Consider the following 6,000-nt stretch of genomic DNA (forward strand, 5'->3'; position numbering starts at 1 on the left):
GTGGTTTAGAGGTTAATACATTTTATTATTTATTGCGGTGGGGCTTGGAGGATTAGGGGTTAATAGTTTTAATAGGTAGATTGCGTTGTGGGGGGTTGGCGGTTTAGAGGTTAATACATTTTATTAGTTATTGCAGTGGGGGGATGGTGGATTAGGGAAATTGCGCATGCGTTAGGTGTTTGATACGACTTCTAGGAATTTAGGATACTTATATACTCAGCGCAAGGCTTGTTGTACCTGCCTTTATGAGGCGAGGTGAAATTGGAGCAAAATGTCTCCATTCTCAATGCGTAATTCCTTGCACTGAATTTGTGATACCGACTCGTGACGCGGTTGTTTGTTAGATTATTGGAGTAAAAACTGTGGGTGACATGCATAACTTGTATGCAGCGTCATAAATATGATAGCTAGATCCGACTAAAAATTGGCACTGCAGGGTTTTGCACCCGACGCTGCTTATGTAAACTCACCCTTTGTGGCCTATTAATCAAAGTATCAACCGAAAATATGCAGGAATTACGCATCATATTTGTTGCGAGATTGATCCGACCTAGTTATCAAAGCCTCAAGATTGGCAATCTCAATCCGACGCAGATCGATGCTTGCGTCATTATAGATGTTCGAAATACACATTTGGCTCTATTTGACATTTTTCCCCATTTATCAACCTGGTTTTCAATCCGCCACCCTTGGGGCTGCAGATGCCAAAGAAATCAATGGGAGTATGAAAGCACAGAAAGCTTATGTTCGATGCTGCAAGATAATTAAGTACACCTCTTTGATTTCTATGGTAGAAAAAAAGTTACATTTACACCTAACACCCTAACATAAACCCGAGTCTAAACACCCCTAATCTGCAACCTCCGACATCGTTACTATCTACATAAAGTTATCAACCCCTATCCCACCGCTCCCCGACACCACTGCCACTAAAAAAAACGTATTAACCCCTATCCTGCCACTCCCCGACATCGCTGACACTAAATAAGATTATTGACCCCTAAACCTCTGGCCTACCACATCACCACCACTAACTAAACCTATTAACCGTAAACCGTCAGCCCCCCACATCGCAAAAACTAAATTAAGCTATTAACCCCTAAACCTAACAACTCCTAATTTTAAATTAAAATTACAACTTCCCTATTTTCAAATAAATTGAAACTTACCTGTAAAATTAAAATAAACTAATTTTAAACTATTAATTAACCTACCCTAACTATTATACTACAATTAAATTAAACTACCAATTAAATAAACTAAATTACATATTAAAAAAACCTAACCCTACTAAAAATATTTAAATATACAATTAAACATTCTTACAAAGTCCTAAATTACAAAAAAAAAAAAATCTAAGTTACAAAAAACAAACACTAAATAATGAAAAATAACAAACCAAATTATCAAAAATAAATACATTTACAATCTAATAGCCCTATCAAAATAAAAAAGCCCCCCCAAAATAAAAAAAAAACCCTAGCCTACAATAAACTACCAATGGCCCTTAAAAGGGCTTTTTGTGGGGCATTGTCCCAAAGATAACAGCTCTTTTACCTGGCAAAAAAAATACAAACACCCCCCAACAGTAAAACCCATCACCCAACCAACCCCCCCACATAAAAAAACTATCTAAAATAACCAAAGCTACCCATTGCCCTGAAAAGGGCATTTGTATGGGCATTGCCCTTAAAATGCCCATACAAATCTAAAAATAAAACCCACCAAAAAAACCTATAAAAACCTAACACTAACCCCCGACGATCCACTTACAGTTCTTGAAGTCCCGCTTGAAGGATCCATCCAGCCGGCGAAGTCATCATCCAGGCGGCAAGAAGTCTTCATCCAGACAGCCTCTTCTATCTTCATCCAGCTGGCATGGAGCAGGTCCATCCTGAAGACATCTGGCGCAGAGCATCCTCTTCATATGGTCGCTGCCGTACACTGATTCTTCAATGCAAGTGACGCACTCCAAGATGGCGTCCCTTGCTTTCCTATTGGCTGAAAGATTTAAATCAGCCAATAGGAATGGGAACTGCTAAAATCCTATTGGCTGTTCCAGTCAGCCAATAGGATTTAAGCAGCTCTCATTCTATTAGTTTATTTGAATTAGACAATAGAATGAGAGCTGCTTAAATCCTTTTGGCTGATTGGAGCAGCCAATAGGATTTTAGCAGCTCTAATTCCTATTGGCTGATTGAAATCTTTCAGCCAATAGGAAAGCAAGGGATGCCATCTTGGATTGCGTCACTTGCATTGAAGAATCAGTGTACGGGGGCAACCGTATAAAGAGAATGCTTCGCGCCGGATGTCTTCAGGATGGACCCGCTCCACGCCGGCTGGATGAAGATAGAAGAGGCCGCTTGGATGAAGACTTCTTGCCGCATGGATGAGGACTTCGCCGACTGGATGAAGATAGAAGAGGCCACCTGGATGGATCCTTCAAGCGGGACTTCAAGAACTGTAAGTGCATCGTCGGGGGTTAGTGTTAGGTTTTTTAAGGGTTTTTTGGGTGGGTTTATTTTTTTTAGATTAGGGTCTGGGCAGTAAAAGGGTCTGGGCACTAATAGAACAAGCTGTTTGATTTATTAATTCAAGTACTTACTTCATACGTCTCCTCTCATTTAAAATGGATGTGGGACTGAATCAGCATGTTAACTGGCTTAAACATTGACACAACACCATGCAAATAGAGAAGAAAGACACTCAAGCCAGACAAAAACATGTTTTTCAATATTTTTAAGGTGTAGAACTTTAAAAGTTCAAAATGATAATAAATAATAAACAATCAAATACATGTTTATTGACTGATTAGATAAATAACGGGGTTCATTTATCATTTGTTGAGAGGATTCTATATAGCAAATCATGTTCCTTCAACTTCGCTGTCCGCATTTATCAATGCACAAGCGTATCTGGTGAAATGCGTGTGCAATGCCGCCCCCTGCTCACTGGCGGCCAATTGGCCACAAGCAGGGGATGTCAATCATCCTGATCGTATTGTATCGGGATGATTTCAATCCGCCACCTAAGAGGTGGTAGACAGGTTAGGAAGCAGCGGTCTTATGAACATTGCTTCTTATCTTCCATTTTAGGTGAGCCTGACACGATGGGCCTCCGAATCAGCATCTGCAGCTTAAAGGGACAGTAAACACCAAAAATGTTATTGTTTAAAAAGATAGATAATCCCTTTATTTACCATTCCCCCGATTTGCATAACCAACACTGTTATAGAAATGTACTTTTTACCTCTGTAATTACCTTGTATCTAAGCTTCTGTTGACTGCCTCCTTATCTCAGATCTTTTGACAGACTTGATTTGCATTTCAGGCAATTAGTGCTGACTCTTTAATAACTTCACGTGCATGAGCACAATGTTATCTGTATTGCACACATGAACTAACACCATCTAGCTGTGAAAAACTGTCAAATGCATTCAGAAAAGAGGCAGCCTTTAAGGGCTTAGAAATTAGCATATGAGCCCACCTAGGTTTAGCTTTCAACTAAGAATAACAAGAGAACAAAGCAAATTTCATGATAAAAGTAAATTAGAAATTAGTTTAAAATTACATTCCCAATCTGAATCATGAAAGTTTAATTTGCACTTTACTATCCCTTTAATAAATGGAGCCCAGTGTCTCTATACAAGATATAGGGAGCCCAATTATTAAAATGTCACTGGTTCAACAGTGAACCTGAGTGGACAGGTTCCCAAGTCAGCACATACTTTGTACATGAGGCCCTAAATATGTAGGCAGAACCTGTACCAGTTTAGTAGCCTATCATACACAGTCTAAAGTTCATTTATATTCTTCAAAGGATATAGTCAGCAGACCTGTACACAATATGTAAGCTAAGGTCTAACTAGTGATCCAAGTGACAAAATAACCAGACCTGTACCCAATATGCAACTAAGGTCTAACTAGTGATCCAAGTGACAAAATAACCCGACCTGTACACAATACACAAGCTAAGGTCTAACTAGTGATCCAAGTGACAAAATAACCAGACCTGTACACAATATGCAAGCTAAGGTCTAACTAGTGATCCAAGTGACAAAATAACCAGACCTGTACCCAATATGCAAGCTAAGGTCTAACTAATGATCCAAGTGACAAAATAACCAGACCTGTACACTATACACAAGCTAAGGTCTAACTAGTGATCCAAGTGAAAAATAACCAGACCTGTACACAATACACAAGCTAAGGTATAACTAGTGATCCAAGTGACAAAATAACCAGACCTGTACACAATACGCAAGCTAAGGTCTAACAAGTGATCCAAGTGACAAAATAACCAGACCTGTGCACAATACACAAGCAAAGGTCTAACTTGTGATCCAAGTGACAACATCACCAGACCTGTACACAATACGCAAGCTAAGGTCTAACTAGTGATCAAAGTAACAAAATAACCAGACTTGTACACAATATACAAGCTAAGGTCTAACTAGTGATCCAAGTGACAACATCACCAGATCTGTACACAATACACAAGCTAAGGTCTAACTAGTGATCCAAGTGACAACATCACCAGATCTGTGCACAATACACAAGCTAAGGTCTAACTAGTGATCCAAGTGACAATATCACCAGACCTGTGCACAATACACAAGCTAAGGTCTAACTAGTGATCCAAGTAAAAAAATAACCAGACCTGTACACAATACACAAGCTATGGTCTAACTAGTGATCCAAGTGACAACATCACCAGACCTGTGCACAATACACAAGCTAAGGTCTAACTAGTGATCCTAGTGACAAAATAACCAGACCTGTACACAGTACGCAAGCTAAGGTCTAACTAGTGATCCAAGTGACAACATCACCAGACCTGTACACAATACACAAGCTAAGATCTAACTAGTGATCCAAGAAAACAAAATAACCAGACCTGTGCACTATACACAAGCTAAGGTCTAACTAGTTATCCCAGTGATAAAATAACCAGACTTTTACACAATACACAAGCTAAGGTCTAACTAGTGATCCAAGTGACAAAATAACCAGACCTGTACACAATACACAAGCTAAGGTCTAACTAGTGATCCAAGTGACAAAATCACTATACCTGTACACAATACACAAGCTAAGGTATAACTAGTGATCCAAGTGACAACATCACCAGACCTGTACACAATACACAAGCTAAGGTCTAACTAGTGATCCAAGTGACAACATCACCAGACCTGTGCACAATACACAAGCTAACGTCTAACTAGTGATCCAAGTGACAACATCACCAGACCTTTGCACAATACACAAGCTAAGGTCTAACTAGTGATCCAAGTAACAAAATAACCAGACCTGTACACAATACACAAGCTAAGGTCTAACTAGTGATCCAAGTGACAACATCACCAGACCTTTGCACAATACACAAGCTAAGGTCTAACTAGTGATCCAAGGGACAACATCACCAGACCTGTACACAATACACAAGCTAAGATCTAACTAGTGATCCAAGAAAACAAAATAACCAGACATGTACACAATACACAAGCTAAGGTCTAACTAGTGATCCAAGTGACAACATCACCAGACCTGTACACAATACACAAGCTAAGGTCTAACTAGTGATCCCAGTGATAAAATAACCAGACCTGTACACAATACACAAGCTAAGGTATAACTAGTGATCCAAGTGACAACATCACCAGACCAGCTCACAATACACAAGCTAAGGTCTAACTAGTGATCCAAGTAACAAAATCCCCAGACCTGTACACAATACACAAGCTAAGGTCTAACAAGTGATCCAAGTGACAAAATTACCAGACCTGTACACAATACACAAGCTAAGGTCTAACTAGTGATCCAAGTGACAACATCACCAGACCTGTGCACAATACACAAGCTAAGGTCTAACTAGTGATCAAAGTGAAAACATCACCAGACCTTTGCACAAGACACAAGCTAAAGTCTAACTAGTGATCCAAGTAACAAAATAACCAGACATGTACACAATACACAAGCTAAGGTCTAACTAGTGATCCAA

This window comes from Bombina bombina, chromosome 11, assembly GCF_027579735.1.
Source record: "Bombina bombina isolate aBomBom1 chromosome 11, aBomBom1.pri, whole genome shotgun sequence".
In the NCBI taxonomy this organism is placed as follows: Eukaryota; Metazoa; Chordata; class Amphibia; order Anura; family Bombinatoridae; genus Bombina; species Bombina bombina.